Raw genomic sequence first — 12,896 nt, 5'->3', positions numbered from 1 at the left:
AGACTTCATTTTTTTACTTGAAAACTAGTTTTAATGTAAAAAGTATACATTTGGACTATTATTAAAATGTCAAGAAATGACAGATGCTGGCAAGACTGTGAGGAAAGTGAGTGCTTATACACTGTTAGTGGGAATGTAAATTAGTTAAGCCACTGTGGAAAACAGGTTGGAGATTTCTCAAAGAACTTAAGACAGAATTATCATTTTTTCAGAAGTCTCATTACTGGGCATATACCCAAAGGAATATAAATTATTCTACCATAAAGACATATGCACTTGTAGTTCATTGCAGCACTCTTTACAATAGCAAAAACATGGAGTCAGTGTAGATGCCTATCAATGGCATACTGGATAAAAAAATAGTGGTACATATACACTGCGGAATATGTGGCCATAAAAAAAACCAAATTCATGTCCTTTGGAGCAACATTGATGAAGCTGGAGACCATTATTTTTAACAAATTCAGAAACAGAAAACTAAATACCATATGCTCTTACATTTTAGTGGGAGCAAAACATTAAGTACACATTGACACAAAGAAGGGAAAAACAGACACTGTGGCTTACCTGAGGATGAAGAGTGTGAGGATGGTGAAAATTAAAAAAAAAAAAACAAAACCTCACCTACTGGATATTATGCTCACTACCTGGATGATTAAATATTGTACATCAAACTCCTATGACATGCAGCCACTGATCATGCTTCCATATACATTGCATGTATAGAAAATGACAAACATATCTGTACATCAAACTCCTATGACATGCAATTTACCCATGTAGCCAACTTGCACATGTACCTTTAGAACTTAAAATAAAAGTTGGAAAAAAATTTTGTTAAACTACACATTATATGTGGTGATAATTAATCACAGATATTTAATCACTTAAGTATCAAATGCCTAATTATATATATTTTTTCTTCTTAAAAGTAATATGGAAACATCAAAGATTGGAAACTGAAAAATAGAAGACAAATGTAAAATTTGATCAAAACATAAGTACTATTGCTATTTCTTGACATTCATATACATATTTCATATGTTTTAATCATCTAACTAAAACAAATTAATAATGTTTATTTAAATTTTTTGTTAGTGACTTTTTTCTTGAAAGGAAGAGAAAAATATCTCCCTTTGACATCAACATTGAGACCATAAGCAAAACATTATAATTATGAATTTGAAGGGCTTTCTTCAATCAAACGATCAGAATATAGTTTCAAGCAAACTCAAACTTTTTTTTACATAAAAAAGCTAAAGGTAATTTATTTTATTATTATGAAAGAGAAAAATAAATAAACAGAAAATGAAGGTAGCCTAGTGAGAAAGTAAGAATAAATACAAAATTTGGCTGGTGGTCAATGAATATTTTCTAGGGAGAAGGGAATCTTGACCAAGGAATTACATCATCACAATTTCATTGGTAAGTCATTTTGTACATAGAAGCTGAGGGACTTGTACATTGTGACAGAGCAAAACAAACAAAAAAAAAACTTTGTTTTTTTTCTGATTTGATTGACTACTGGAAGATAATTTACAGTGAAGGAGAATCTATGCTTTTGTCTTTTATGATGGTACTTCCGTGTGAAAAACTACAGTTACATTCTATGTGTTTCTGAGTCTTATATTTTAGTTTGCATAAGTTAGAGTCCCTGAAAACAAAACAACACTTCTATATCTTCATATCAGCGGGCCAGATTCTTGATGTGGGTATTGGTAACCTAGCACCCCCAGGTTTTTTGGTACACACAGTGAAAAAGTACCCCCTTGTAACTGTTGCTCTTTGAATTCTTACTGTTCAAAAGTTCTGGAAAGAAACTCGGTCCAAGAAGTTGGCTCCAGAGATCTGAGTTGGAGATGAACTTTAGCTAACTCTCCTCATTACCACAATAAAAACCAATCCCAGGGAGGGGCATATTTGCCATTTTCTATACACATAATGTATATGGAAGCATGATCAGTAGCTGCACTTGTGCTGCCTTTACTACATCTGTGCATGCAATGACTCAGCTCACCAGCCCAATAAAAGCCTGGTTTTCGCTTTTGTTCTGGGTGCCACTGCTTTGGGAACTATTGTTATTGCCGATGCCCTCCTTATTTGTTGCAAGTCATGAAGTCCTCAGGTTAAATCCTTCATTGGTTTTGGTCTTTGGGCTATCTGTCACTTGCCAAGTAACTGAACACACATGTTGTGTGGGTAACATATCCTGTTCAGTTGAAACTAGCTGTTTCTTCTTTTTTTAAATTTTTCAACCTTTTTTATTTTTATTTTACTTTAGGTGTATACTATATCCGCATTTCTCCCCATGTTATCCCCCCAACCCTCTCCACAACTGCCCCCAATGTGTGATGCTCCTCTCCCTGGTCCACGTGTTCTCATTGTTCAACATCTACCTATGAGTGAGAACATGCAGTGTTTGGTTTACTGTTTTTGTGTCAGTTTGCTGAGAATGATGGCTTCCATATTCATCCAAGTCCCTACAAAGGACACCAACTCATCATTTTTTATGGCTGTGTAGTATTCCATGGTATATATGTACCACATTTTCTTTGTTCAGTCTATCATTGCTGGGCATTTGGGTTGGTTCCAGGACTTTGCTATTGTACACAAGGCTGCAATGAACATACATGTGCATGTGTCTTTATAGTAGAATGATTTACAGTTCTTTGCATATATACCTAGTAATGGGATTGCTGGGTCAAATGGAATTATCCTATTTCTAGATCCTTGAGAAATCACCACACTGTCTTCCACAACGGTTTAACTAATTTACACTCCTACCAACTGTGTAGAAGTGATCCTATTTCTTCACATCCTCTCCAGCATCTGTTGTCTCCAGATTTTTTAATCATTGCCATTCTAGCTGGTATGAGATGGTATCTCAATGTGGTCTTGAAGAAGTAAAACAGATAGACAAGAAAAAAACAACCCCATTCAAAAGTAGGTGAAGGATATGAACAGACATTTTTCAAGAAGACATATATGAGGCTAACAAACATGTGAAAAAATGCTCATCATCAGTGGTCATTAGAGAAATGCAAATCAAACTAACTGTTTCTTAATGTGATAGGCAAAAACCACTCCTGACAGCTGGGAACCAGCCTAGTCCTAACAGCTAGTCTTTGAGGTTACTAGGCTCTGATGTGGCAGTCACAGTTAGACCTTGAGATTTTCCTGTTGAATATGAGGAATGTCACAGAACACAACCTTAGCCAAGGTCATTCTGTGACAGTAATAAAGTGATACAAACTAAGCCTTTCTAAAACGAAACAAAAATGAAGGCCATCTCATAATTGTGTCTAAGCACAACAAAACTATCATGAAACCCACAAAAATGCCAAATTCCATCTCCTGTCTCAGGATCTCTATCCCCACTAATATGACTGAGGCTGGGTTTTTTTTCCCTCAGATTACAGCTATAATCTCACTTTTTAAAATTGTCTTAAGAGGTATTAAGTATGATTAACTGTTCATAAACCAATTAGCTGGAATTTATTTTGTTTATCTAGAAGAAATATGTTATTTTTATTCCAGATCAGCACTGTCCAATTAGCTATCTGAAGTGATAAAAATATTCTATATCAGTACACCCCAAACCGTGGCCATTAGCTACATACGGCTATTGAACAATTTAAATGTGGTTAGATTTTTAATTGTATTTAATTATAGTGAATTTAAACAGCCACTTGTGATTGATGGCTACTATATGGGACTAAGCAATTCTGTAGTTTTGATTTGGATTTAGTCATTACAGCATTTAGAGAAGAATGTTTTATGATCAAATTCTTTATCAGGATTACAGTGGCAAAAGCAACACTAAGAGCTCATTCAAAATGAGTTCTTGGTTACTTCTTGTAAAAAGTTGGTACATTTATAGATTATAGGCATTAATCAGATGTTTGTTCTGATTACACAAATCAGCACCTAATCACAACAAAAGTTGAGGATTGATTTCAAAACATCTGATGCTTTGGAAATTAGTTAGAAGATATTGTATTGGGGATGCAGTAAGTAGTGAAATAACAGTGTTTCAACAAGTTTTAATAAGGGGAAAACAATGGAAGGGGTGGGCTTTAAGACTAGGAAAGTGTGAACCTTAGCGTGGCCATCAACTGTGCAATGTTGGCAAGTTACATAGCCTTCCAAATTCACTTACTTCTAGAGCAGGAATAATAATAGTAATGTCATAACTTGTAGAGCACAGTACCACACCTAGGATAAAATAAGTGCTTTATTCATGTTAACTATTCACGAAATTAACTCCTCTCAGTATCCTTTACAAAGCATAAAATTATACAAATTTAGAAAGGGTCTCATCAAAAAGCCACCTCTGCTATGCAGAAAAAAAGTACTTTAATGATGAACAAGTAAATAGATCTTTAATCTTCCCAAATACCCCAAAAGCTAAATACTGTTACAGATACCTGTCAATATAAGTTGGTGCCACTAAGAAGCAGCATAATACATGTGATAAAACAGACACTGGTGCCTAAAAGGATTTAGGTACAAGCCTAAATTTAGCTATGTCAGTCAACAATTCTGTGACTTTGAACAAATCATGTAATCTTTCTAGGTCAATTATCCAGTGGAAATAATAATGTCAGTCTCAACTACATCACATGAGAGCTGCGAGTATCACATAAAATTTGCATCAAAGCATGTTTAACATATTATACAGCAAGTTTACTTCCTCTAAATTTTTATTCATGGAATCACTGCAGTTATAAAACTCTGTAAGAAAACAATGAACATTAAAAGCAATAGAAACAAAATTATTTACAAATAAACTGACACAAATTGGCTTCCATTCACCCTCCCTTCCTACTTTGCATTAGTCCCATCTCTGTCACTACATGATGATCATTGTGAACTGTCTTTTACCAGCTGGCAGATTCTAATGCTTAATAATATAGTGTAAATATAATATACAATACAAATTAAGATAGTTTGCAAAATATTTAGGATTTTAGAGAGACACAAAAGTAATATTAGATATTTATTCAAATCACAGGCAAAGTCACTGAGAAATGGGAGAGCATCAGTTATACAAGTTAATGATTCAAAAATAGAAAAACACAGGACCATAAGATTGGTAGGTGCTGCAAAGGAGAATGAATTAAGTCAAACACAAAGTACAGTTGTGATATTGCACTAACATAAAATTATGTTGAAAAATAGAGGAATTTTTTCCTTGCTTCAAAAATTGTTGCATAGACACAATTGTAGCTTAAATTTTAAGTATGAGATAAATGGATTTTCAAAAGTATTTTGCAGCTGGGGCAGTGCCTGTAATCCCAGCACTTTAGGAGGCTGAAACAGGAGGATTGCTTTAGCCCAGGAGTCTGAATTTAACTTTGAGCTTCCTGGCAACCAGAGCTGAGAGAAAAGCATGATTATTTATATAGCTGTCACTATAAAAGCCATGGAGCACATCAATTCATTAGGGACTGTGAAATTTATTTGTCTTATACTCAAAAGCGTATTTCTCACATGAAATTTTCTGTAGATGAGATAGTTTAGACCACAAACTATTTGACTGACATACTGTCTCCAAACCACAAACAATTCCTCCATAAACAGGAACAATCTTTAATAGTTGCTGTTTTTAATATTTGAACTAGAATATATGTGTGTGTGCACATGTGTCTGCACAAACATTTCATGATGAGTTTATACAGGGCTGGTCCAAGGAAGACTGTATGCCAGGGATAGTCCCGGTTTTTTGTTTATGATTACAGGCTTTTTGTCACACAGAGAACATATAAATAGAAAACAGGAATGCTGATTTTGAATGTTCTCCCAAGTTCACCCCCCAAAAACTCATATTTTTACTCAAATAACTTTTCTATTTGGCCCTTGAGAGCAATATAAATAAGTAGTCATACATAAACTCTGAAACCAGATGGCCTGTGTTCAAATTTTAGCTCTGCCCCTTACTAGATGTAAAATCCTACAAAATGTACTCAAATTCTTCAGAATATGCAGTTTCTTCATCATTAGAATGGGAATAATTACAATATCTACTTAGTCACTTTTTGTCAAGATTCCACTTTTAAGCACCTAGGACCATACTCAACAAATATTAAGTGTTATTTTAAATGGTTATTATAAAGTTTGTGATCTCAGTGACTTGTTTAAAGCAAATATATGGTTATTTTGCACTATTTTCTATTTCTTCAATTTACATCTGAGATATTGTTTACTTCAACTCTCCTAAGCATCCTGTGGTTTTCTGATGTAAGTATAATTGGTCTTCACTCTGATCCCTGGCACAGAGGTCTTAAAATGCTTGTAATTTCCCAAGAGATAAGGTGCTAAAAGTGTATTTTCTTACATTTGGTCTTTGTCCCTGGTTCCTGACACGAGAGATGTAAAAACCCTTGGAGTTAACCTGAGTGATAGAAGTGAGAAGTTACCTGAGTGATAGAAGTGACTTGTTGTTCATAATAAGCAACTTTCAACCACACTTGAATTGATGCTAAGTTGATTCTTGGTGGACCCCTAAATAGCCTCAGAATAGGAGGTGTTTCTCAGAGGAACTTACTGTGTGATTAGAGGGTGAGAACTTTCAACTCACCCCTTAACCTCCAAGAAGGGGAGAGGGGCCAGAGTTTGAGTTAATTGTCAATGACCGTTGATTTAATCAATCATGCCCATGTAATGGATCCTGCATAGAAACCTAAAGTAATGGAGTTCAGAGAGCTTCTGGGTTGGTGAACACATCCATATGCCAGAAGGTGAAGCACCTCAATTTCATGGAGAGAGAAGTTCTTGTACTGGAAAACCTCCTAGACCTTGCCCTTTATGCCTCTTGAACTGTTTTTTTTTTTATCTTTATATAATATCCTTTACAAAAAACTGGTAATAGTAAGTAAACTATTTTCTCTTTCTGTGAACTGGTGTAGAAAATTATTAACCCCAAGGAAGGGATCTCGGGTATCCCTGATTTACAGCCAGTTGGTCAGACATATAGAAGTTCAAGGACTTGCAACTGGCATCTGAGTTGGGCAGTTTTGTGATACTGAGCCCTTAAGTTCTGAGACTGACACTAACTCCGGATAGTTTTCATCAGAATTTAACCAAATAGCTGGATATCCAGTTGGCATCAGAGAGTTGGAGAATTGGTTGTTGGTGTGGGAAAAATAAAACCCACACATTTGGTGTCAGAAATGCTGAGGGTAAGAGAGTTCATAGTTGATATCAGAAGCAGGAATTACGAGAGTAGCCCTGGCTCATGGAAACATTTGGTATGGAAAGAGAAGAGATGAGGCTAGACATGGTGGTGGTTCTGACCTATAATCCTAGCACTTTGGAAGCCAAGGTGGAAGGATCACTTGAGCCCAGGAGTTGGAGACCAGCCTGGGCAACATAGTGAGACCTCGCCTCTACCCCCCACCAAAAAAAGAAAGAAAGAAAGAAAGGTGAAAAAGAAAGAGAAGAGATGAAAGGGAAGAACATAAGCGACCTTTGATCCCTGGAGAGTTACCTAGTCACCCATAGTATAAAAATACAGCTGTGCCGAACTGTGCTAATGTCTCCCAACATTAATTACTAAAGGTAAAAGTCACCAATGGGATTTAAAAGACCTGACTTCTGAGGAGTTAGCTCATTTGATACATAAGGAAATGCAAAATAATAAGCATGTATGGTTATACAATCCCTTGGTTATCATTATATGTAACAGCTAAAGTGAAAGTTAAAAAAAGGTGCTGGATTGGACTTTGATGCTAAACTAAACTCAGACTTCTGTCAGCCTGAGTTTTGTCCACTGTCCACAAAGCCATCCACAATGGAAAAATTATGTGCAGTCAACAGAAAATACCTGTCAGGCTCCTGATGACCAAGAAGATAGTCAATGTATCAGTTTCAGTGGTTTCGACCAAGAAACTACTGAAACCAGGTGGTAGTGTGTGAGTTGCTTCATTTTTTGGATTGCAATAAAAAAATTCCTGAATAAAATACAAATGATTCCTTTAATAAAACGGATTGTGAGTGTGACTAATTTAGGGACAATATCTTTGATTTTAAATGCTATAGGATAGGAGAGCATGTTTGGGTTGACACGGGACCTTTGGTTTATTATTAACTTATCAGAGACACATAGTGATGCAGAAGTTTTTCTCCACCCCTTTGTCAGACTTGCGACAGGGGTTCCCTGTTTATTCAGCCCTCTGTGCTCAACCATTTTCGGAGGCAATGTGTGGGCAAACAAGTGTGGGATCCAGCTGGTCACTTTGAGCACCAACAGGAGCAGATTCCATGCAGGCCCTGTGGCACCCAGATGAGAGTGCCTGCAATCCCAGAGGGTGTATTACAGTACTCTCTTAACTCCACTGTCTGTGGACAATGGTATATTATCAGCTCAGTGGACCCCTTGTCTCATTGTGTAGGGTGGCTGCCCTCCCCCAGTGAGGGCAAAAGGCCAGTGTGACAGCCTTCTTTGGGTACCTGCGCTTGGTGGGTCCTGAGCTCTTCTCTGGCGTCCAAGAAGAATTATGTGACAAGGACACTTGAAGGATGGTGGATGCAGATAATTTTAATTAGCAGTGGAAGTGGCTCTCAGTGGAGAGGTGAGCTGAAGAGGGGATGGGATGGGCAGTTAATCTTCCCCGAAGTCTGGCCAGCTCTGACTGGCTCTTCTCTGAAGTTAAATCGTCTCTCCTCCAAAGTCCAGCAGTCCCTCTGAAGTCAACATGCCTCTCTCCATTCAAGTTGCTTCTCTCCTCTACTGACTGAGTTTGGGATCTTTATAGGCACAGGATTGAGGGCAGGGTGGGCTATAGATAGTTTTGGAAAAGGCAACATTTGATTTATAAAAATACATTATTCAGAAAGAACCAGTCAGGAGAGAGAGGGCAAACAGGGATAGAGCTTCAGGTTTCAGGCTTTTTGGCTCAAAGATGGGCTTTTGTCAGAGAGGCACCCCTGTCTGTCTATAATTACTCTGCTTCCCTCCTCTATCAATAAGTTATTCCTGAGGGAACCGCAAGCCTGGTGGACTGGAGAAAATCCACTGTTAAGTGGGTTTACCCTGAGAAGCCAGACAGCCCTTTATAAATACCAAGCAGAATACTCGTGTGAAGCAGCTGATATGCTTGATATGTAAACTACATGAACATTGAATATGACCATTACCCAGGCTACAGTAAATGCTCCTTTTGCATTGGCATGCAACATAATTGTATTGCTGTAATATCGAACAATTGTCTGAGAAGCCTTATTAAATTTGCTGTCTTAGCTTTCCAGTAAGGGTCTTACTAATACAAAAAAGACATTAAGGAAATTAAAAAGAAAGTGGAAAGACAGAATGGAAACTTGAAGGACTCATCTCAGCAGGGGGGAAGTCTTTAGAAGATTATTGAGAAATGGAATGAATACGGCATTGAAACAAAGGCATTGATGCAATTTTATCAGATGTTGGATATACCAATGGGACCATCTCCTAGTCTCCCAACATAAAAGGGCTGCAAACAAGTTCACTACATTTATCCTAGTTAATAGAAATTTTAAAATCTGTAAGACTAAAATAACAATGAGAAATTCTACCCAGAATCACCTGGGACAACGGTTAGGCAGATTAATCAAGGTAAAGTTGATGAGGAGTCAGGTCTTTTAGACTGACCTCTGGCCAGGGGTCAGAGACCGTGTGCACATGTGTGGGTAAAATGATGGCTGGGGGGCTTTTCTGGTATTCCTTGACATAGGAGACCTATGATTCTGAAACCTGTTGTTAAAGTCTTAACAGGGAGTAAAGTCACATTGGAAGGATGTAAAGGTGCAACAGTTGATGAGGTTAAGGTACAAGTTTAGATGAAAATTGGGATTTTTGAACAGACATAATGTGAGGTGGTTGTGTCTCCTTTGCCTGAGTGTAGTATTGGGGAGGATATTATAAATAGCTGGGGATTGCTTCCTGTAGCTAACACAGATGGTTTCAACTTAAATTTTTCAACTTCATGATGGTGCAAAAGTGATGGGCATTCAGTGGCAACTATACTCTAAGTACCATTCTGTACTCACATACAACCATTCATTTTTTTCACTTTCAGTATTTAATAAATTACATGAAATACTCAACACTGTGTTGTAGATTTTGTATTAGACTTTGCCCAACCATAGGCTTAATGTAAGTGTTCTGAGCACGTTTAAGGCAGGCTCATCATAGCTAAGCTATGATGTCCAGAAGGTTAAATGTATTCATGTATTTTTAGCTTACAATATTTTTTTTTTTTTGAGACGGAGTTTCGCTCTTGTTACCCAGGCTGGAGTGGAATGGCGTGATCTCGGCTCACCGCAACCTCCGCCTCCTGGGTTCAGACAATTCTCCTGCCTCAGCCTCCTGAGTAGCTGGGATTACAGGCACGCGCCACCATGCCCAGCTAATTTTTTTGTATCTTTAGTAGAGACGGGGTTTCACCATGTTGACCAGGACGGTCTCGATATCTTGACCTCGTGATCCACCCGCCTCAGCCTCCCAAAGTGCTCGGATTACAGGCTTGAGCCACCGCACCCGGCCTAGCTTACAATATTTTGAATTTATGATGATGATACAGTTTTGTATGTATTCCCTTCCAAATCTCATGTTCAATTGTAATCACCAATGTTGGAGGTGGGGCCTGGTGGGAGCTGATTGGATTATGGGGGTGGTTTCTTATGAATGGGTTAGCACCATCTGCTTGTTCCACTGGGGCTGTTCTAGTGATAGTGAGTGAGTTCTCACCAGATCTGGTTGCTTTAAAGTGTGTGGAACTTACCCCCTTCTCTTTCTCTTGTTCTTGCCATGTGAGACATGTTGCTTCCGCTTTGCCTTCCACCATGAATGGAAGCTTCCTGAGGCCTTCCCAGAAGCAGAAGCCACTATGCTTCCTGTACAGCATGCAGAACAATGAGCCAATTAAACATCTTTTCTTTATATATTAGCTAGTTTCAAATATTTCTTTATAGATGTGTGAGGACCAACTAATACAGATGGGTTTATCAGGACATAATTCTTTGCAAATTGAGGAGCATATGTTTTGTAAAACAAAAGGCATGTAGGTCTACCCTCAGGTCATTCTTAATTGAACATGCAAAATGGGAACCACTAGAATTGCCTGAGCTCACACAAGTGATTAACTTAAAACAATGTAGAATACCTGGTGGGCAAAAAGAGATTGCCATTTTAATTAACGTCATGACAGAAGGTAGAATGCTGGTACCAATGAACTCTTGGTACATTAACCCTGTATGGCCTATGAAAAAGGTGAATCAGAGAAAACAGCAGACCACTGAGGCTTAAATAAAGTTGTACTGTTCATAGCCTCAGCAGTTCTAGTCATGAATTCAACAATACAAAAAATACAATGGGCTAAAGGAGACTAGTACTCAGCTGTTGATATTTTCTTCTGTGTCTCCACCTTAATTCCCAATTTACATTTACTGTGCTGGCAAGGGGTTATCTGAACTCATAAGTTTTCTGCCATAATTTAATTAGAAGGGATTGGAACTTGGTGCAGGTCCTAAGTATAACAATGCACTATACTGATGATGTTATAATTTAAAAACTTAAGAGTAAGCTAGGGCTGATTCACAAACAGTGTTGTCTCACATGAGCAACTAAAGCTTGTTAATAAATCCAGCAAAGGTCCAACCAAGGGCCTTCCCAAATGGTAACATTCTTATGAATAATCTGAGTGGGAACTACCTGGCATACTCCATAAGTGACTAAAAATAAATTGCTATTACACATGTTGTAATGTCTCTACTTTCATTTCTGATTTTGAGTCTTCTTTTTCTTTCTTTAGTCTAGCTGAGATTGTCAATTTTGTTTGTTTTCAAAAAACTCTGTGTTATGTTGATTTTTCCTATAGTTATTTTGCAGCAAATTGGATAACCTAAATAAAATGGATAAATGCTAGAAACATAAAACTAAAAAGATTGAATCAGGAAGAAATAGAAATTTTAAACAGACCACTAATAAATGAAGCAGTAATTCAAAATCTCTCCGAAAGAAAAGCCCAAGACTAGAAGACTTCACAGCTGAACCCTGTCAAACCTGCAAAGAAGAATTAATACCAATCCTTCTGAAACTCTTCCAAAAGAATAGAACTAGAGAGAGTACTTGCAAACTCATTTTATGAGGACAGCATTATCCTGATATGAAAGCTAGACAAGAACAACACAAGAAAAAACATTGCAGGCCAGCCTCTCTGATAAACATTAATGCAAAAATCCTCAACAAAATACTAGCAAACCAAATTCAACAACATGTCAAAAATATTATACATTGTGACTTAAGAAAATTTATCCCTGGGATGCAGGGTTGGCTTAACTTGACAGTAACTTTTTGGATATAACATCAAAAGCTCATATGAAAAAAGCAAAAATAAGCAAAGGACTGCATCAGACTGAAAAGCTATTGCACAGTGAAGGAAACAATTAACAAAATTAAAAGGCAGCCTACAGATTGAGAGAAGACATTTACAAGCTATATATCTTATAAGGGGTTAATATCCAAAGCATACAAATAATTCACATAACTCAATAGCAAGAAAACAAATAGCTTGATTTAAAAAATGAAGAAAAATATTTGAATAGATATTTCTCCAAAGAAGACATATGAATGGGCAAATGGCCAACAGGTATTACTATCTGTCAGAGAAATGTAAATTAAAGTCCACAGTGTGATATCAGCTCATACCTGTTAGGATGGCTATTATCAAAATTCAAGAGACAAGTGTTGGACAGGGTTTGGAGAAAGCGAACTCTTGTACAATATTGGAGAAATGTAAATTTGTGCAGCCATTATGGAAACTGGTATGAAGTTTCCTCAAGAAATTGAAACTAGAACTACTACATGACCCACCAATCTCCCTTCTGGGTATATTATACCCAAAGGAAATTAAAATAGCACC

The 12,896-nt window shown here is 37.2% G+C and overlaps 1 protein-coding gene across 1 annotated transcript in view; it reads right to left on the bottom strand.

Annotated features, from left to right (window-relative positions):
• Positions 1-10,469: 10,469 nt before the first annotated feature.
• Positions 10,470-12,896, bottom strand: part of CLECL1 (C-type lectin like 1) — a 32,233-nt gene continuing 29,806 nt past the window's right edge. The window contains 1 exon segment of the mRNA XM_078338008.1: positions 10,470-10,869. The gene's annotated coding sequence lies outside the window, so the exon portion shown is untranslated.

This window comes from Callithrix jacchus, chromosome 9 (genome assembly GCF_049354715.1).
Source record: "Callithrix jacchus isolate 240 chromosome 9, calJac240_pri, whole genome shotgun sequence".
Classification (NCBI taxonomy): domain Eukaryota; kingdom Metazoa; phylum Chordata; class Mammalia; order Primates; family Cebidae; genus Callithrix; species Callithrix jacchus.
This window is presented reverse-complemented; position numbering and strand designations above follow the sequence as displayed.